Source organism: Mytilus californianus, unplaced genomic scaffold (assembly GCF_021869535.1).
Source record: "Mytilus californianus isolate M0D057914Y unplaced genomic scaffold, xbMytCali1.0.p SCAF_5, whole genome shotgun sequence".
In the NCBI taxonomy this organism is placed as follows: domain Eukaryota; kingdom Metazoa; phylum Mollusca; class Bivalvia; order Mytilida; family Mytilidae; genus Mytilus; species Mytilus californianus.
Window position 1 is genome coordinate 15,270,982 of NW_026262701.1, and position 22,901 is coordinate 15,293,882.

At 32.5% G+C, this 22,901-nt stretch overlaps 2 long non-coding RNA genes across 43 annotated transcripts in view; one reads left to right on the forward strand and one right to left on the reverse strand.

Moving 5' to 3' along the window:
• LOC127703124 (uncharacterized) overlaps positions 1-18,125 on the reverse strand; it is a 148,736-nt gene extending 130,611 nt beyond the window's left edge. The window contains exon 1 of the long non-coding RNA XR_007982720.1: positions 18,088-18,125. This is a non-coding gene — a long non-coding RNA (uncharacterized LOC127703124). The remainder of the gene's footprint in view (positions 1-18,087) is intronic.
• The window catches only part of LOC127703119 (uncharacterized), a 365,292-nt gene that overhangs the window by 281,421 nt on the left and 60,970 nt on the right, over positions 1-22,901 (forward strand). The window lies entirely within an intron of this gene.

Here is a 22,901-nt window from a genome sequence, read left to right on the forward strand (position 1 = left end):
CTGCATGTCAACTTTTTTTATTCGAGCGTCACCGATAAGTCTTTTGTGGACGAAACATGTGTCTGACATACAAAATCATAAGCATGGTATCTTTGATTAGTTTTTTTTTATATACAACAATGAGTGAATTTAAATTATTTCCCTTTAATGCCACCAGATTAGTAATTGTTTAAGAAAAACATATCAAAATTAAGATTACACAATAACTTCCTGTTCAATTCAAAGCAATTAATTATTGACCAAACAAACAATGTTAAGAACTAATAATGTATAAAATGTCATTCGGATAGAAGTTTTCATATCCAAGTTAGACCTCTTTAAACAAGCGACTTATATTATAGCAGGTGATTATTTTATTTCAATTTCATGACACAAACCTTAAATAACCGGACTTGGATGGTAAGCATTATTTTCATTTCACTGCAAATGTAAAGCAAAATATTGTCCTATGAAATATTGTCCCCCAAGACAATATTTCATGGCTATGTATCATAAATTATTGTCCGAATCTATTGAAAAATAACCAGAGAAGGACAAATTTTCATTGTGAAATTTTGTCTGTATATAGACAATATTTTACAGATGAATACCATGAAATTTCGGGTGTATTGAGACAATATTTCATAGACAGATTGTCATGTCTCATGAAGGTGAGGTTTCAAGATGTATACATGTTAGATATTGATATTTTATTTGACTGATTATAACAAATAAACACAAATCATTAATAAATATTCCAGTTACATTTTACTCCTGTACCTCAAAAACACCTTTGCAAAAAGATTCGTCAATCTAGTATTTACGAATACTATAAGTACATTCAATTTTATACAAAAATAAGTGATTGTAAGTTCATTACTTATATTTATACAGTATAATGTAGTACAATGAAAATACGTTAGACTATTTTTTAATCTATAATTAACAATTTATAAAGTATCTATGCAAGTTTGAAACTAGCTCATGTTAAAATAAATTAATTTGAAATATAAAATACTTACTTCACAAAACAATTTCAGTTATCAATCTAAAAATTTGCATGCTGCATGCTTGTGAACTATTTCTCTAATTTTGTAATAATTGTATTTAAGAAATATTTTCATGGACAGTATTTCGCAGTGAAATGTCGTCATGGACAGAATAAACAAATGTCTTAAAAGACATTATTTCATAGTGAAATATTGTCATGGACAGCAATTCACAGTGAAATATTGTCATGGACAGAATTTCATAGTGAAAAATTGTTCATAATAGCAGGTGCACAACTTTAACATATGTGCAATCTTCTTGTGAAGTATCAGGAATCTATGCTGAAAACTGTAGGAGGGGTTGATTGCACAAATCATCCGCCCACCCACTCTCCAAACATCACCATACAACCGGTTTTGGATTTCGCCAACCTGTACTAATATGTAAATAATGATACTGAAAATGAAATAAATAAATTAAGTGTCTATTCAGCCTTGTGATTTCTATTCTATATGATTTGCATTTAGCATTCAGGAACCTGAGGTTGTCGTTTGTTGATGTGGTTCATATGTGTTTCTCGTTTTCTCGTTTTTTTATATAGATTAGACCGTTGGTTTTCCTGTTTGAATTGTTTTCCACTAGTCATTTTTGGGGTCCTTTATAGCTTGCTGTTCGATGTGAGCCAAGGCTCCGGATTGAAGGCCGTACTTTGACCTATAATGGTTTACTTTTGCAAATTGTGATTTGGATGGAGAGTTGTTTCATTGGCACTCTACCACATCTTCTTATATCTATAGTCATATTAACCCAAAGCGGTTCAAGCTAAAAAAAAATGCAAAACATGAATAAAAGTAGAATAGATTTGTACCTATCTTGTTTGAAAGGATAACTTTACCTAAACAGATTTGCAGAAATATTTAATACCATTAGCTCTATGAAGAGTGAGATCCCTGAAGTTGAAACAGAAGGATTTAAATGTTGTGCATCCATCACCTGTAATAGCACTTGAAAATAGTAAGAGAATTCTAAAATATATATAGCAATACTTTAAAACCTAATTATTTAAAATCTTGTCCAATAACATAGCACAATGAATAAACAAAAAGTCAGAATGGCCAAATACCAGATCTAAGAGACTCCGTATTTTTTCTTTGAAATTTAAATTCTCCCCTTTTGGTCAGATCACCTGCTAGAGAAGTCAAAATCTCCCTCTTTTAAAAATATCTCCCCATTTTCACTCCCTGTCATCCTTATCTTTGAAAAATATCACCCAAGTTTCCCTCCTGTTCCATGTTTTCATCATTAGAGTTGTGTTGAGGTATTTTCTGTGGATGACTCACTATATAATGCAAGCTAGTTGAATAGTAAAAAAACACCCAGGGTCACCAAGAATGCTGTTTTAACTAATGAATTCCATGTTTGTCCAGTATTTAATCAAAATATATCCGTTTGTGCTAAAAAATTAAAATACTTTGAACTTCAATACAGAATTTTAATGAAATAAACTGTTGACACAGAGATATGTCTTGTCTCTTTGCAAATGTTGGTATTTTATTTTTTGAAATAATAAAGAAACTAAGATTTCAATTCCCTCAGACAAAGTTGTACTTGTATGGATTTGGCTATTTGTTTAATGACCTTTTTGGTCACATATCTCTTCAACTATTGTGGTCCTTATACCTCATTGGCTGTCCAATATTCGACTTTGAGCGTTCCTATTGAAGTAACATCCTGTAAAGCGCGTCGGGCGCATAAAATCTATAACGTGTTGTTTTCCTTTTTCTAATCTAAAGTCAATGTACCATGATTGGAGGTTAAGGGCAAAATAATCTCCATGGAAATGTGCTATGTCAATCGTAATAATATAACTGCATACCAAATACGTTGACTAATCATACATGTAAGTATTTCACCTGAAAAAAAGTAAAATAACTAAAATACCGAACTCCAATGGAAATTCAAAACGGAAAGTCCTTTATAAAATGGTAAAATCAAAAGCTTAAACACATCTAACGAATAGAAAACAACTATCATATTCCTGACTTGGTACAGGTATTTTTTTAAGTAGAAAATGGTGGCTTAAACCTGGTTTTATAGCTAGCTAAACCTCTCACTTGTCTGACAGACGCATAGAATTCCATTATATTGACAACAATGTGTGAGCAAAACAAAACAGACATAATAGGTAAAAACGTCAAAAATTGGGGTTCAGTAGTCAGCACTATATTATAATCTTAATCACTATAAAAACAAATAACTGTTTTATCAAAGAAACACAAAATGGCATATAGTCAAAGAACATAAGCGAAAATGAAAGACAAGAACTCAAAATTGACCTAAGCACAACAAGTATAAGTAAGTGATATAATCAAAAATGGATAAACAGTAAAGGTTAAAAATATACAAGGACAAAAAAGGGAAACTGACCTTCTCACAAACTTTAAAGGGGCATTATCAACGAATAAGAAAAAAAAAAGAAACTTAAGCATTCTGTGGTAAACTTTATCATTTTCTGTTTGCGTATAAAACATACCTATTTTTGGGTATCGTTTATTTATTTCTTTTATTGTATTAAACTACCTACATTGTTTTTTATTCTGAGGTAACATTTATCTTTTTCTGTTTGTGTATTAAACTTACATGTACATATTTTGGGGATGAAAGCATATTTTTACATTTGTGTAATAAACAGTGTACCTATTTTGGGATAAAATCAAATTTTAACATATATGTAGTTAACTTAGGGGAGGGTTGAGCGCTAACAAACATGTTTAACCCCGCCACATTCCTTAATGTGCCAATCCCAAGTGAGGATCATGTAGTTCAGTGGTTGTCATTGGTTCATGTCTGTCATATTTGTTTTCGTAAAATATTTTGTTATAAATTAGGCCGTTTGTTTTTCTCAATTGAACTGTTTCATTTTTTTCATGTCGGGGCCTTTAATAGCCGACTATACGGTATGGATTTTACTCATTGTTGAAGGCCGTACGGTTGAGTAAAGTTGCTAACATCCGCCTCATTTTAACTGTTGTGTATAGTTGTCTTATTGGCAGTTATACCACATCTCCGTATTTTTATATTACATATTCTGGGGTAAAATTTATTTTGTTCTGCCTATGAAAGTGTTATTACTTCTTGTTGTTGACATACTGATGAAGTTGAAACAGCTCTCAAAGGGACTTTATTTACAGCTCTAGCAGAGGACTTCATTATATGAACACTCATGATTGCCTATACAATTAAAACATTCAATTCAGTTAATAACAAATTGATGATAGTAAGGAAGACTTAGTAAATATTAACCTTCATGATAAGTTGCTTTGACATACATGTATTGAAAACTCCATTTTGAAATTGAAAATAATATATGGGAGATAACTCTTTATATCAATTGCATGCAAAAACATGCCTTTTTCTTTTGAAATTTAGAACTGTCCCATGGAAATGGAGAAGGGAATAAAATAAGAAAATTCCAATATTTTTCACATTCATGAAGGGTATGTTTAAGCATGGTACAAATTCACTTGAAGATGAAGAAGCATTAATAGGTGATAGATACTCATACATTATCACTTACTTTAATCATGACTCTTTTAATTTTCATAAGTAACCCATTTCACAACTTTATACATTGTTTATCTAGTATACATTTGTATAAATTATAATTTGATGTGACGGCATGGTAATTACATTATAATCCTTAAAGACGGACAAAACATAGCTGATATGAAAGACATACCATCCTACTTGCCATTACAGCCCTAGATAAAGCCAACGAGGAAAGGCATTACTCGACTAACGAAAGCTATATTTTTATAGTCTAGTTGGTCGAGTGGTCGAGGGCGCTGGACACAGTGCAGGCGGAGTTACCTTGATGTCCCAGAAGCATGCTTTCAAATCCCGCTTAGGGATGAAAAATAATTTGCAAACGCAAATTTACAGATCTAACATTGTTTGGACTAAATTTGAGACGAATCTGTTGTATATATGTCAATGTGATGATATGAAGGTGTTCATGTCTTTCGGGATATAAATGTCTTATTGCAGCTCTAACCACATTTCCTTTTTTTGTAGTATCCGGCATATTGAATGATATATAGATATTGGCCAACGTCTGTCCTATTTTCAAAAAAGGAAAAAGTATAAGGCAGAAAACTATCGTCCTTTATCTTTAACATGCATCACCTGCAAAATTCATAAATCTCAGCAACATCATGACCCACTCAGACAAGCATAATATCCTGCATCCTATGCACCATGGATCCCGGATCGAGTTCATAAATGACATAACACACAATCTAGATAAAGAAAAGCAAATAGATTGTTTTATAATAGACTTCTATAAGGCTTTCGACAAAGTAAGCCATTCACTTCTGATCCATAAACTAAGGCAATATGGGATCAAAGGTAGAACCAACAGATGGGTCCTAAGTTTTCTAAGTGGGAGCAACAGATAGTAGTAGTTGAATTGAAGAAGTAAGGTCTGCTTAATTGACGTTGAATTAGGTGTACAAAAGGGTTCAGTCATAGGTCCGCTTTTCTTTTCTACTAAATCAATGATATGCCAGAAGGCGTTCGATCTTGAACAATACACTATCATTTACTTCACTATAACAACACGGATGCATATACCACAACTCTGCAAGTTGACCTGAATAGTCTAGCAGGCTGTGAACACCGATGAATCAAACATTCAAAACAGATAAAGCAATGGCATTACCATAAGCAAGAAAAGAAATCCCATCATGAAAGATAACACCCTACACGGCCATGTACTCGAGAGATTATCAGCTGCAAAATATCTAGGAGTTACCATCGGCTCAGATATAAATTGGAGTACCCCCTGTACATATCATCTATCAAAAAGGAAATAACACTATTAGGTTTCTTAAGAGAAATTTAAACATTAACCTCAGATAGCTGATAGAAAATGCATACAAGACATTAGAAAGACCAAAACTAGAATATGCAAGCGCAAAAAAACAGCAAGAAAACATTGAGCATGTTGAGATGGTACAGCGAAGAGGGGTTACTACTGAGCCATGTCATGAATTTATATCGTAGCACACATCAGTAGACCTCATGATTAAACAGCTTGAGTGGAATCAATTGAAAGGGAGAAGATCAACAACAAGGATGTGCATGATGTATAAAATACCAAATGGTCTAGTCAATATAGATGCAACATCTAGGCTAATTCCAATAACCGGAGCATTAAGAGCAGCTCGTCTGAGATGCTTCCAGGTTCCCTATGTAGGACTGACATAAGGTAAATGTAATTCAATCCAAAATCCATACTGAAATGTAGTGTCTTACCACCTTTCACTGTCACCGCCCCGATTTTTTAATGCTTCAAGGCTCGGCTTACAAAATAGACAAAAATCCCTGTTTTTAAAGAGCACCTGTATATAGGATTTTAACTAGCACATAACTATATACATATTTCATTTATTTTTTTGGATATGGGCAATACAGTGGTAGAATAATCATACAGTTTGTGGCCGCTTTACAGGAGAAGAAGAAAAAGAAGAAATAAAGTTTCCTTGAAACAATCTAATTATCAGGGGAATATGCGTGGAAATGATAAAAAGCATGAATCTAATTATAAAATTTGGTTAAAAAAAAGTTCAGGATTGAAAATGTGGTGAAAAATTCAGGCATCAAAGCAAGAAAAATATATAATCTGAGTATATCCAGTTTCAGTAAACCCCTCAAGATTAGCAATTTCGTTACATCAGAGACATATTATACAAAATGTCTCTGGTGTACCTGTTCGCCTTAAGCGCTAAAGGGGTCACATACCGATAAATATGATTTATTAAGAACTCAATATGAAAAAATATATTATTTAAAATTTAATTTGTGTTACCTGTAAAATGAATGTACATAAATGTACGCAAATGTAATAGACGTGTGATGAAAAGGTATATACTCGACACTGAGGTTGACAAATTAGGCTTTAAATGTGGGGACTGTGTCAAAAGATTGATTATCGATTAAAACCAGTAACATTCATTTTGCGTGATGTTAACAGGTATCCTACACACTTTTTGGTTCATTTAAAATTATATCAACTTTATTAGAAGAATCATTTTTTGTGATTACAGGACGGGACAGGAGTCGGTTTCGCAAACTTTAAGAGTGATCGTAAGTCATAAACAATTCAGTATACTTACGATCAATCTTGGTCGAAAGTTTTTTTTTGTGAAAGCGACTCTAGGTGTACGTGCGTGCGAGGGGAGGGGTTGGTGGTATTTCAAGTATGCACATCTAGATTTAAAAAAAATCACATAATATGCCAGTTTGATTTGTTTATACTAATAATTGTTCTTCGAGCATATCAATATGTAACTCCATTACTAAACTACGTCCTGAAAATGCATGAAATAGTTGTCCCTAGACGAAAAACAAACAATAATCTCCATAAAAGTCTCCATAGGCTTCATCTGACTTTGAAAGTTTATAAGCGCCTAAAAACTGGTTCCAAGTATACCCGACCCACGGAACGATTATCGCATATTCATTATTTACATTTCTGCATATTCTTTCTGCTCTTGGTCAGGTAGTTTATGATGCCTATATGGGATAACGAGAGGAGAACGACATGCGGTATATTCTATTACCTGAAATTGCAAACACCTAGGGGAAATCTTATTCCATACCTGGCCAATTGAAGGCAGTAAATCAACCTGTTGTGCATCATCATGTTGTCCTAGGAAACTACTGCGTGTGAATCTTATATGAATCCTATTGTCCACCAACACCTGCGTATGTATGCAATGTCGGTATCTAGAGTTATTTTTTCCCGAGGCTCCGTGTGTGGTCTGTAAATGGCATGAAAAATTGTTGTCAATTGCTACTAACACTGTGGGTATTTAATGCCACCTGCCATGTAGTTGTCGCCTATTTTCTACGGTCGACTAAGAAGTATTTCGTGCATAGATTTCACAAAATATCGATATATAAGCATGTATTTGTGCACTCGCAGCATGAACAGAAACCTCAAAGAGAAATATGCAGGAATATGTATTTAGGGTGTCAAACTGGCGAAAAAAGAGTTACATCTTACATAGAACCCTTACAAGAGAAATTTCAATTTCAGTTTTAACATTTTTTTTAAAGACTTCGTTAAAGTTAGAGCCATAGAAATGAACAAAGAAAAAACAGGCATCAGAGGGTATATTACAGGGAGTACTTTTCGGACTGTTTGAAAGGCTGGTTAAACGGGTAAGAAAATTTCAGACCTCAGAAATTACAATGCGAAATGTTTTAAAACTTTGCATGAATTTGTATAGGATGTATTTTTCCAAAGATCCTCATTTCGTTGGGTCGAACCAGTCACATTTTACATGAAAATAAGGAAAATAAAGCTTGTCTGAGTAGGTATTAACAGATAATTATAAATAAAATAATTTCGAAGCTCTAATAAAGGCAAGCGAGGACAAAGAGGTGTCATGTTGGTCATTTGTGCAATTGCAAAATATTCACGAAGTTTTAACGTCCGAAACAAAAAACGACTAACTATATTCAAAATAAATCCATAAAAGGAGTTGCACTTTTTCTATGTCTAAACATACATTGTGAAAAGTTTCAAAGCTCCTTTGTTAGGAAAAAAGTTCTGACCTCGGGAAAACATCCTTTAAGTTAAATGGTCTCTCGGTATCGATTTCGAAAACGCCAAAATTTGAAATAGCAAGTACACCATTGCTTAAATTTAAAATGGGAATTTGTTTCTCTCATCAATAACTCCTTCTTCTTGGCTTTTCATCTAGATTTTATATCCTTTCTGCAATACCCTTGCCTCCTGTCAGTGTTCCAAAAGGAAGAAATATTATGGGATTTATAATTTTAATTCCTCAAAGAATAACTGTTATGGAATGTTTGTCCCATAATGAATAGTCATGATGAAATTGTCTATAATAATGTATAATTCTTATATGATTTGCATATTAGGGAATACGTTAATATGATTGGTCAAGGGGGCTTCCGGTAGTGGATCTTGAAGTTATTTTTTTTTCGATAGACGACGTTGACAGAAATACTTTTTGTAACAAATGTAAACAAGATGGCAGCGGTACTATAAAAAAAAAACCAGCTCGACGTTAGAAATATTTATTTTCACTTCGCTTTCATCGTCAAATTAAATCATAAACACAAAACATTTATTTGAAAGAAAATAAGTTATTTTTAAGTTTATTTTTTCAGATAGCAAATTTCATGGGGTATATTTTTTTTTTTTGTGTTTACCAAATAATATATTCATGCGCCAGGTCAATTCAATGCCAGAAATTTACAATTTACCTGTGATAGAGGATACGAGTGGAGAAATCAAATTCCTTATTTCCATATTTAAAGAATTATAAGAATTAAACGCATTTTTAAAGGAATGCATTGGTGTATACACTGGACGAAGTCACTCACAAAAACATAACATAAAAATCCTTCGGACTTTTATTTGTTTATGGGTGAATTGGTCGAGTTTATACACCAATAAATTCCTTTGAAAATGCGTTTAATCCTTATAATTCTTTAAATATGGAAATAAGGAATATGATTTCTCCACTCGTATCCTCTATCACAGGTAGAGTGATATATTCAATATTCTACTTTAGAGGATTACAGCTGTTTATCAAGGGTTATAAATTATAAAGATGAAGTTATTCTTTTAAAAGTTTATCAAAAGCCACCATGATTTGGTTGACCGTTATGGTATGATAGTGTCGCAAGTAGCCAGGGGCATGTTTCATTTTTTTTTCTTTGATCCCGTCACCTTATCTTTGTTTGTGACATCATTTTTAAAATGCCCGTTTTTAAATTTTTAAATTATAGAGTAACATAGGTTTCAACTCCCTCAGGCAAACTTGGCATTAGATAGATTTGGCTATTATTATGGGTTCTTTTTGCTTTAAAGCTCTTCAACGTATTCGATCCTCATACATCCTTGACTTTCAAATATTTGGCTTTGAGCGTTCCGGATGAAGGTTATCCAGAAAAGCGCTTCGGACACATGACATTGATAACGTGTTTGAATTTTTTTTAAATTACGAGTTCAAACTATCGTTAAAGTACTATGGTCTCCCGTTTTAGACATAAAACGTACTTTACTAAGTATACATGGGTACATTAAAAGAGTAAAGTAAATTATTTTAACTATAGAAAGGTAGGTAAATAATTTAAGACGAACATAGAAACACAAAAGAAAATGGGGAAATCTAGAAAATCATATAATTGCATTTACAAGAATAACAAAAGAAATATTACAGATAATTCTTTATAGTATTTTATTTCAGTACCGACAACTCTCTCATATGTTCATATTTCTATTGTGCTGGTTCAGTTTCATTACCTCCTGACGTTCCATTACCTCCTGACTGTAGAGGTCTTATGCCAGCTGTTCGTCCACCTGAAAAAGTTAAATTGCATTTATCGTTATAAATACTTTTGTTATTTAATTGCGGTGTATCGTATGCTTTCTCTACTATATTGTCTGTATTTAACTCGGTTTATTGTTTCAGGTAGTATAGTTTTTACCATGTTTTTTGTTTTTCTAAATTTGAGATATTACCATGTTACTTATGTATTTGAAGTATTTTATAATCCTACTTTCGAAATTTTTATCGAAAAATTACTAGCAAGTTGGAAAGATGACAAATTTGATAAAGAAAACTTGTGACTTAAACTATTTTGGCCTGGGTATTAAAATAGAACAAATACAAACCAAAACCCCAAAACTAAACTAAACTTTAAGCAAGATAGTCAACTAAAGATATGTAAATATCGTTAACTAATGTGACAAACATTGAATGAAATGAGAATATAAGGGGTCACCGTGTTCATTTTTTATGTCGCGTTCATCTTTTTGTGATAGATGGTGCATGTGGAGGAGGATCTACTTACCCTTCCGGAGCACCTGAGATCAACCCCGAATTTCGGTGGTGTTTATGTTGCTCAGTTTTTAGTTTTCGATGTTGTATTTTGTGTACTGTTGGTTGTTTTTCGTGTTTTGCCATGGAGTTGTCAGTTTGTTATCAACTTGTGAATTTCAATATCCCTTTGGTATCTTTCCCCTCTTTTAGATATGAGTAATGTAAGAAAAAATATATATTCTGCAGCGTAACACCGTCTCCACGTTACGATTTTTTTCAATCATTACCCCTTTTTTACGCTACATATTCTGACTTATTGATTTCTATTGAAAAAAAAACTATACGCTCATTCCCAAGTATTTTCACAAACATTAACACAAATATGATATAATTTCTAATCAACATTGTAAAAGCATACAAAAAATTACTATACCAGGGTTTTCGATATAACAAACTTGTCAAAACATTTCCTAAATTTTATCAACGGTACATGGACATCATTCGTAAATATAAATCATGTGCAGACATCTTATACGTTCAGGTATTTCACATCTAATCTTTTATGGTAATATTCTATATAAAGGACAAAAATACCGTCAATTACCTCAAAAGCTAGCTAAAATTTTTAACAGACATATTCAAAAGGGAAACTTTTTACGATACTGTTGTCAGGTCATTAAAGATGGCATTTTGGAATTAATATTGATTCACTCATATGGTATTTGCATCGGAAATAAACATATTTATTCTAAAACCAGTTGTTGGCATGATACGGGTCATGTTCTTCTCATATATGTTTTATGGCATGATACTAAACCCCCAACGAGAGTGATTGTGCTTGATTTCATATGATGAAAACACAATCTTTCAATCAGTTTAATTGAGGTCTGGAGCTGGTATGTCATTAACTGCTAGATGTCCTTTGTTAATTTATGTATCATGTCATTTTGCGTAGTTTCTTCTGTTACCTATTCTAACATCGGACTCGGACTTCTTTTAAACTGAGTTTTACTGTGCGTATTGCTGTGTGTTTGTTTATTCTACATTGACTAGAGGTATAGAGGAGGGTTGAGATCTCACAAAACATGTTTAACCCCGTCGCATTTATGCACCGGTCCAAATTCAGGAGCCTCTGGCCTTTGTTAATCTTGTATATTTTTACAACTTTGTTTCATTTATATGTTTAGGTGTAAAGTGTGACGTCCATTTTCGCTGAACTAGTATACATTTTATTTGGGAGCCAGCTGAAGCCCGCCTCTGGGTGCGGGATTTTCTAACAGTGTCAAAGACCCATTAGTAGCCTTGAGCTGTTTTCTGCTCTTTGGTCGGATTGTTGTCTCTTTGACACATTCTCCGTTTCCATTTTCAAGTTAAAATTTCACCAATTTCCAAAATATTGCCCAGTTACGTATACTTTGCCATTACCAGTTTATTTTTGCTACTGTTGCAATTATTTGAATTAAGTATTTATCATTACTCGTAAAACCAGATACTTCTTTTATATGCTAAGCAAATCTTCTTTTTATTTCTACATGATCTATATTTATTGAAAATGTATTATCCTTGTATTCTCAGAGTATAGATAACCAAAATTCGAATGCAAAAAATGCGATTTTTACTGATAATACTTACGAAGACATTGATAACAGAAACAACTATAGGTCGGTTTTCCACCTGGAAAATCATAACGTTTTTCACATCTACCGTATCGACACTGCAATTTCCCCCAACAACAGCCTCTACATTTACAGTTACTTCTAGGCCGATTACGGCAATATTCTAAAGAACATATCTGTCCTGTTGTTTGTTCCACAACTGAAATTGAGTCATAATAATTTATAGTTTGGGTAAACATATAGACAAACGCACTGCTTCACTTCTATATATATACGAAGACTTAGATCGACGTCCGGTCGCTAATCGACGTTCGTTCTTCAAAGCGAAGACCAAATCTGACCACATAATGACACAATATTCCAAATTGACGGCCAAATCTATGCCCCGCCAATCGACGTCTTTTTTGCTGTATTCATATCGTCCAATATGAATCGTTTATGCGTTAAAATCATTCATGAATTTTTGCGGAATTTTTTTTTATTTCAAATTGTTGATATCGAGCGTATAATCATTAAAGTAGCATGTAGTTGGATTGCAAGTGTTATTTTATCCCGAAATCATAAGTTCATTCTACATATGTTTCACTCTATAATAATGAGACTTAATTAATACTTTGTACTTCAATAAAGTGAAATGCATGGTACTAGTATAAACTTGTTGTTTATGTTTTTTTTTTTTTGGCAGACAGAAAAATACGCCCACAATAATTTAAATCTCTGTACTTGTGGTGAAAGTCTGTAAAAGTTTCGGCCAATTTATGAATTTCTAATGGACCCTCTTCCTAAAGTAGGACACCTTTCACATTGCACGCTCCAATTACCATCACAAGAGCATACAAGTACTTTGTAAAGTTCTAAATTCCTACCATCGGATGTTCCAGATACAGTAGTAAAAGAGGGGCGAAAGATACCAGAGGGACAGTCAAACTTATAGATTGAAAATAAACTGACAACGCCATGGCTAAAAAATAAAAAGACAAACAGGCAAACAATAATACACAAGACACAACATAGAAAACTAAAGACTAAGCAACACGAACCCCACCAAAAACTGGGTGTGATTTCAGTTGCTCCGGAAGAGAAAGCAGATCCTGCTCCACATGTGGCACCCGTCGTGTTGCTCATGTTATTACAAATTCGGTAAATAGTCTAATTCGGTAGGTCACATTCGTGGTGAAAAAGGAAGTGGATTGTAATTACGACATAAGGAACATATCCGATGTCATCTGTGAAACGGTTATTCCATAACGGTCCACCAACTTGTGATGGTGTCCGTAAAATTTACGAAGAGATGATTTCAACTTCACCATTTAAAACTATTGGTTTAATAGCTTCCTTTTGATCAGCAACCCTCTATAAAGGAAATCATGATATGAAATACAAGACGGGAATATCGTATCAATTGGGAGATATATACTCCGTATGTAGCAAACATATTAGCATATTAACTGTTTATTTCTATAATTTTTACAAGGTTTAATCTCGGGTTTATTTAGAATATGATAGATAAAAATATAAAATAGATATTTTCTTTCTTTTTGTCATATTGTTCACCCATGGATCATCATAGCGTTCATCTGTTGTTGCTCTGGTTCAAAAAACATAAACGCCGATCAACGGGGCGTGGCTGGTCATCGTGGTTGCGCCGTCAGATAATTGTGACGTCATCTCCGTTGAGACTTTTTGAACTACATTTGTCAAAGGATGACAAAAAAAAAATACACATATATATATAATTTAATCCCTTTGTCTACCTTAAGTGACTGATTTTTTTTCAAATATGTCAGATGTGTTGAAGGTTTGTTTCTTTTACATTTTTCTTGAGTAGACTGAAACTAAACATCAAGCAGAAATACACTATGGGCTCGGAATTGCGTCTTGACATATTCGTTCGTTGTCCCAGCAGTCCTCAAGTGGTCAAGATTTTTGCCTGGTCCTAGTGGATAAATGCAAAACCAGAATAAAAACGTCCATTATGTTACAATACTGCAGTTATGACGTCATATTTTACCATTACGTCAAAGGCAGATATCGGTAACAGTGGCAAGTCTTGGCTTTGCAATGCACTAAACTCTTCTTGCATTGAAACAGTTCATATACCCCGTGTCGATCCTCTATGTGTTGGTCCTTATTCAACTGTGACGTAAAGTGCATTGTTATAGACGATATAGGCAACCGTAGACAGGCCTAAGAAAAGATCGTTGGCATTTGAAAAGAGTACAAAAAGCCTAAATACAGGCTTTCTTGCATAGAAGGGTTCTGCAGGTAAGTATAAAACTTTCACCATTTTTGCATTGCAAGAACATGTCTATAGATATAGGAAGATGTGGTATGAGTGCCAATCAGACAACTTTCCATCCAAATCAAAATTTTCAAAAAGTACACACCAAACAGCAAGCTATAAAGGGCTCCAAAAACTACTAGTGTAAAACCATTCAAACGGGAAAACCAACGGTCTATTCTATATAAAAAACGAGAAACAAGAAACACATATGAACCACATCAACAAAAGACAACTACTGAACATCATATTCCTGACTTAGGACAGCGAGTTTAAACGTTTTAATGGTACCAAACCTTCACCCTTATCTAAAACAATAGTGTAACATCACAACATAGAAAGACACACTATAAAATATCAATTGAAAGGGCTTAACTCAATCAAAAGACATATTAAAATTTGATCTATGATACAATGTAATTACAAATTAAATAAACTAAGGGAAGAATAATTAAAGTAACATGTTATACCGCTGTGAAATGTAAAACAATTTAAGAAAACAATATGCTTGAACAAAAATATCAGCCATTTGCAATTACTTTAAACACAGGTAAACGAAAATAATTTTGTTGTTAGGTACAGTTCAAATTGAGTAAGGAAATATTTTTACAAAATAAATAATTTTGATGTTCATAGTACGAAGAAGTGAACATTTATAGTAATACCAAACACTTATCAAAGCTGGTATATAGACCAGATATAACCCTGACTAAGTGAACATTAAATAACAAAAAAGCATCACAATTAGTATCAACAGGTCAAATAAACAGGAAAGTACGATTTGAGAGTACTCGCAGTTACTGACAGCTAGTTAAAAGCCAAAAACAATTAATAATAAAAAAATCATATATCAGAGACTAATATCAACTAAAACACATCCCAGGGATTTAGTATTTTAACGTCACGGACAGTCAAAGAAGCCATGACTTGTGCAATGCCATAATAAATGTATCGACAGGCAGTAGGATAGTTGGGAGTTAACCTCTTTATAGATCAAAATGAACGTGGGTGTGTTTTAAAGTTTGAAAAGAATACAAATTTAGTTATTTTGTTTCACAAATACATGTACGAGGAATTCGACATAAGGTACCAAAACAAAACATAAAACTACGGAAATACACTTCTCTTGTCCTCTGAAATTTCTGTTTCCCAAATAGATAAATGAATAAATAAGTTTGGAACTATATCATTGTTCTAAAAAGAGTATTCTAGAAATACGTTATGTGTGCAACACGGTGTAGATCAGTTCATATAGTTTATGTTTTATGCACGGTGTAAATCGGATCATGTCGTTTATGATAGTTTGTATACAGTTTATGGTTTATGCACGGTATAGATCAATGTTTCTTACACAAGCTTTTGAAAAATCAACAGGCGGCAGATGTTGTTGGTGCATTTTTTTTTCGCCTAAGCTAATCATGTAATATCTTTTGATAACGGACACATTCATGTGCTATACACAGTTTCGTATAAAAACTAGAAATTCCAAAAAAAAGAGAAAATAGCCAAGGAGGGAAAACTCTTTAATTTACATAATTGGTGACAAAGTATTGTGCTTTTTATATTTAAGGTGGTACATAACACTACAGGAAGATAACTCTTTTAAAAATCAGCTGAACTTTTTAATCACGTTCTGTTGTTAAGGAAATATTAAGCTTCTCAATGATCAAAATTAGTGTTTGTCAAACTGCTATATATCCAACGAAATTTTTGCGAAAAAGTGTGTGGTTTAAGTTTTTTTAAAATTTTGAATTTTTGTCAAAGGGTCAAAGTAAATATTTTGTCAATATTTTATGAAAATTAAACGAGCCAAATTAATTTTAGTCAAGGTGTTTGGTACCACCTTAATAGTAAGAATTAGTCAGTTAGCTTTCAATCAAAACATGTTAAAGTGTCAAAAAGATTTTTAAAATATAATAGATATACTTTGTTTAAGGGTAGACAACAATGTAAAATTCCTTTTTTGGTAGTAAAATGGCAAACTTCATTGACGCTTCTCTATCTTTTCGGAACAGTCGAATGTACCCTGGAGTGAAACTTTTTTTTCAAAATTCAAGGTAAAAATGTCTTTGTTTCATGACTTTATGGGTATTCACATGACCTGATTTCAGGTTTTTCGTGACGAGATAGTACAATTTTTTCATTTTCATTTTGTATGTTGAAATTACACTTTATTTTCATTTCTTTATAAACTTTCTGATTTTAGTGATATCTATTTTTATACAAGAGTTCTATAAAAAAAAAACACCACGAAGGGGTCGATGCATGGTCTCGCAAAATAGGACGTCATACAAACAAACAGCCTTGTTGTAGTCGTTAATTATAGAATAACTAATCAAAGAATTCAAGTATAGAAAAAAAAATTTCAACGAGGGACCGAAGAACACATTAATTCACTAATGTGCGTAGCGCATGAGATAATTATCAGTGTTGTTCGGTAACTTGAAAAGTTTAAACGTTTTTGATGTTGTTACACCTCTCTTCGATCGATATTCCTCTAACCATGTTCTTTAGGGAAAAAAGCAATTAATCCATACTCATTTTCAATTTTATCAATAACCCTTTCAGTAATAATTTGCTGTACACAGATTTAAAAGTATATCAAACAGAACTGAAACTATATGAGATGTGGGTTATACGTCAAAAAGACGTCAGAAAGTAATCAAACGACAAAAACCACATTAGGACATATAGATGGCAACATATAGTGTTCAACATTAGACAGGAGTCTACAAAATATGTTAAGTTCTAAATCGTCACGAATTTATATCAAAATTGTGAATAGATTTAACAGACTCAATTAAAGATCTGCATTAAACCGCAAATGCGCGATTCTTCAAATAATGTAATTTAGGAGAAAGTTTGAATGTCAAAAAAGATAATAACTTAAAGGTTCACCCTTTATTTACCCTACAAGAAAACGTTCCCAGTAGCCGTGGGTTGAATATTGTCTGAACATTTCCAAAACGTTCATTTGAATTGATGGAATTATGTGTTAAAACAGTTATTTGCCAATCAAATCAGTACTTATCATTTAATCGTCGGAATGACCCGAATGAAATAGAACATTGCTAAATATTCTTTCCAACGTGAATTGATATTTAGACAAATATATTTATACTTCCCTTTCTTGATTTTAACAGCACGTTTTAAATAAAAAGTTAAACACAGTGCACGTCATTATGACAGCATCACATCAACACAAAAACATAAACAGATTAGTGTTAACCAAGTTTGAAGTACTCTATCTTTCTCCATATTTTTAAAATCTTTCCCCTCTTATTCAAAACTGTAGATAATATATAATGTGCAACTTACCAGCCAGGAGCAATACTAGAACTAGGATAAGAAGAACCTTCTGCATGTTTCAGAATTAGATAAACTTGAAAATCTAAATAAAAAAAGTCAATTAGTTCTACCTTAATATGTTTCGCGATTTTCTTTTTCTTTTTCTTTATATATTTTTATGCAGCGGAGGGGGAATTAAGGTGTTACCCTAGTCCATCTCTACGTTGTATGTACGTCCAAAATTAGTTTCCGTTCTTTAACTTTAGTTTACCTCAACCAAATGTTATGAAACTTTCGCACAATGCTTATTACCACAAAACACATATCAAATTTAAATTGGGGTGGGGGCGTCAATTTTACCGTTCGAAAGTTATGCGCCTTTACAAATGGAAATAAAAGCTTATTTTTTCGTTTCCGTTTCCTAACTTATGTTTTTCTCAACCAAATGTTATGAAACTTTTACACAATGCTTGTTACCAAAAAAACTCAGATCCAGTTTGAATTTTGGTTACGTCAGTTTTATTATTCTTGAGTTATGTCCCTTAACAACATTATATGAAAGCGGGGGCATCATTTATGTCTCATGGACACATTCTCGATCAATTCCTTTCCTTTTTAATGTGTTATGAAGAGTTTATCAAATTCCGTTTCCTATCATTTCAAAGTAGCTAGAATTAAAGATTTATGATTTACCTTGTACTGGATATGAATTGAACAACAGTCAATCATTACATCATAATATTTCATGATATATATATATATGTAACACAATGCACTAATTATACAGTCTATGCTCTTTAAGAAAAAAACTTGTCATTTAACAGTTTCTATGAGGATTATTGTTAGGCATTTTTAAACTTTTCCGGACGTTAGAAAGGAGAAAATATGAGGCTCTAAATGTGTAAAATTGTTCAATGAAGAGTTGCAAATTGATAGCAACTTATTTTGACATGGAATACAATTCATATAATCTTTCTATCAGTTTAATTGAGGTCTGGAGCTGGCATGTCAGTAACTGCTAGTAGTTCTTTGTTACTTTTGTATATCATTGTCATTTGGCTTAGTTTCTTCTGTTACCTATTCTGAAATCGGACTCGGGCTTCTTTTAAACTGAGTTTTACTGTACGTATTGATGTGTGTTTGTTTTTTTTACATTGGCTAGAGGTATAAAGGGGGGTTGAGATCTCACAAAACATGTTTAACCCCGTCGCATTTTTGCGCCTGTCCCTATTCAGGAGCCTCTGGTCTTCTATGTTTTTTTTTAATATTAGTTCTATTATATGATTTGGATTTTAGTGTGACGTCCATTTTCACTGAACTAGTACACATTTTTGTTTAGGGGCCAGCTGAAGCCCGCCTCCGGGTGCGGGACTTTCTAGCTGTGTTGAAGACCCATTGGTGGCCTTGGACTCAGCTCTTTGATCGAATTGTTGTCTCTTTGACACATTCCCCATTTCCATTCTTAATTTTAAACACTAAATCAAGTTTTGTACTGAAACATTACTGCTGACATGTAATTTGCGCTCATGCACATCAATCATGGGATTAAGAAACCCAATTTGATTATTTCATATGTAAAATACCAGTTTTAGAAAATGTAAATAAAGTCAAAAACTCCAAGCTTATGAATACCAAAAGTTATAGAGTTAATAAATAGTATATTTGAGGCCACAGCAATTTGCTGATGTTCTAACTTCCATGCCATGAACAAGATTCGAATCAGGGTGAAAACCAACATTGATGGAATTTCAAATCTCTAAGAGGAGCGCGTCGATAGTGTCAGTGTCTTTTTCTATGCATGCAACACATGACATGCGAATCCACACTCAGCCAAAATGTCACATCTGTATATATTTGCAGGCAGGCCTGGGGCCATTACATTGCAATGTAATGCATACATTACAATTACTATGTGATTCTTCCATTACAATTACAATTACATTTTTTTCTCACACGTAATGCATTACATTACAATTACTTTGCCTGTGTAATGCATTACATTACACATTACTTTTTCAATATAAAAACTAAAAACATTAAAACAACAGATTTTTATAAGAAATTGATAAATATTACCGGGGTATATGTACATATATATACAGTGTTAGTGACATAGACTTCAAATACTTGAAAAATGAATAAATTATCATATAATTTTGTTTCTAACATTGATCACTTAATCATTCAGACATCATAAAGGGATTTCAAAGGGATATAATAAATGTGCCATTAAGGATTATCTTGTAAAATGCCTAAGGGCTCTGTGAGGACAAACATAAGTTGAGAAGATTTGATTGCAATAAAAACATTTTGATAATTTGATATTAATTAGGTGAAATAACAACCACAGTTTGGTGTAAAGATGTTGATTGATATATTCAATCTTTCATTGAAATACATGTATGGTGTGTATAGAATTATGCAAAATTTCATCTTCATATTTTTTCCATTCATCTATATAGTTTTGTTTAATAATTATTTTTTGAAGATTTTTTTAGGGCAAACTATCTTTAATGATTTAATACAGTAATTAACTGTGACAATAAATTATTCAATACTTTCTTTTGTTTTTGTTAATATTTTATTTTTATTTTATGATATTCTTCAATTTTATGTATTTTACCAATTTGTAATGAAAAGTAATGTACAGTAATGGAGGCATTACATTGATTTTTAACTAAAGTAATCATTACATTACATGTAATTGTAATGCAGAAAATGTGCATTATAAATTATTTTGCATTACATAAAAAAAATGTAATATTACAATGCATTACAATTACAAATTACCATTACCCCAGGCCTGTTTTCAGGTCAGACAACCTATTTTGTTTGAAGGTCTACCAACGCGAAAACATGTCAATAGTTAGTTGTGACATAGAAACATTGTACTGATCGACCATTGTATGATGGTAACAGTAAAACTTATGTTTTGTCGATTTTGGTGTAAGGAGCACATCCCTGTTAATGAAGTTCTTAAAGTGTGGACGAACACACATGGAACTTATCAATTAAGCTATGTAAATGCCATATGATGGGCAGATGGTATTTTACTTCTGAGAAATGGGAAGTTAACAATTGGGAAGTTGAATTCGTCACGTTTGTCATATATTCTAGTTTGAAGTCGTCCATCTATGTCAATATCAAGGAAAAGATCAAGATATGACGCAGACCTATTTTCAGTGATATCATTGACCTCAAGTTTAAATGGCATATAAGAGATCCAAACACTCACTGGAATGAGGGTTATTAAGTGACAGGGCATCATAAATATATATGAAAGTGAAAAAGAACTTTGAAAGGTGCTTTTCGATTTTGGTCTTTGAGAAAGTTCTGTATGAATTCTGCTTCATATGTGTACCAAAAAGTCGGCCAGCAGGGGTGCACAATACGTATCCATTAAAATACCGACAGTCTGTTCAAATACCTATCAACCAAGCTCAACGAAAATGTTGTCGATCAGAAAGTTCAGCATGTTGATGAAATCATCTTCGGTGTACGTGATGTTGGATTAAGTGTGTTTCTTCACTTTGTAAGATATTTTATTACCTTAAACAGGGAATTTGTATCTAAAATGCCTATATTTTTATAGAAAAACCTCTGTTAAGAGGACGATAAACATAGTTATTATCTTCATCAGAAACAATTTTTTGTAATTTTAAATTAGAAACTCTGAGCTAGAATTATTGAAATCAAAATATACAGAATTATAGGTAAAGACGAATAGCAATCTATAGGGACCAATAACGCATTACATAAATGTTTATTTAAAAGACTCATACATTGATTCCTGTCTCAAAATCTTGGCCAGCAAAGAATACAATCAATAATTTAAAATATACCTGTACAGAAGTTCAACTAATATTGACTATGCCTGATAGGGTTATAACTGTAATTTTGCATTTTCAATAAATTCAAATTCATCAAATAACACAATTGTACTTTGTTTTTGGTTGGGTTCGTGTTGCTCAATCTTTATTTTTGTATGTTGTGTTTTGTAGACAGTTGTGAGTCTTTTGGTCGTTTTCGGGGGTTTTTTCCCATGGCGTTTTCAGTTTGTCTTCGACTTGTGAGATTGAATATATTTTTTGTATCTTCCGCCTCTTGTACATAATTTCATTTCATTTCTGACTCAGCGAAATGGATAATGCACTTTTCCTATATTTTTCTGGTATTTCATATTTTTTTATAAATCATTTTGATGCAATTGCAAGTACACGAACACATATTTTTTAGATAGCAATACAACATGAAAGATAGAAACTATCTAAATTCATTTTATCTTTAAACATAATGTTTTGGAATAACTTATGTTCTGCATCATAAAACAAAACATGATACAATGCAGAATTTCTTTCGGTAATTGTTATGCTTTTCCTATTCTATCTTGTAAATGACTAAAACTAAGTTCAGCTTGCAAACCCATCACCAAATACCTAATATAAGTCTTCAAATGAACTTGGCATATGTTTTGGAATGTATGCAAAGTATGATCATTACACATTATCTGATAGCGTAGGTCTAAATGATGATGCTTATTATTAAATAAACTATTGAATGAGAGCGTTCATGTTATATTTTATATAAAATTCTGCCTATGGTTTTAAAAGATAAGTTTCCAGATTTATAATTGACTAGCAACAGATATTTGTTTCACGTTATATATATGCAACGCAACATACAATAAAAAAAACACAAAAAAAGTCATACCTTTTAGAAGACTTGGTTACGAGTATTTAGTTTCATCAACCGTATTTTACTTTTTTATACCTAGAAGTAATTAAATACGGTTTTATCCGTGAAACATGTTGAAGGATTTAATTTTTTCTTCCTTTTTGTATTGCATATGCAATCGTTAGCATTTTATACTTATCGTTGTAT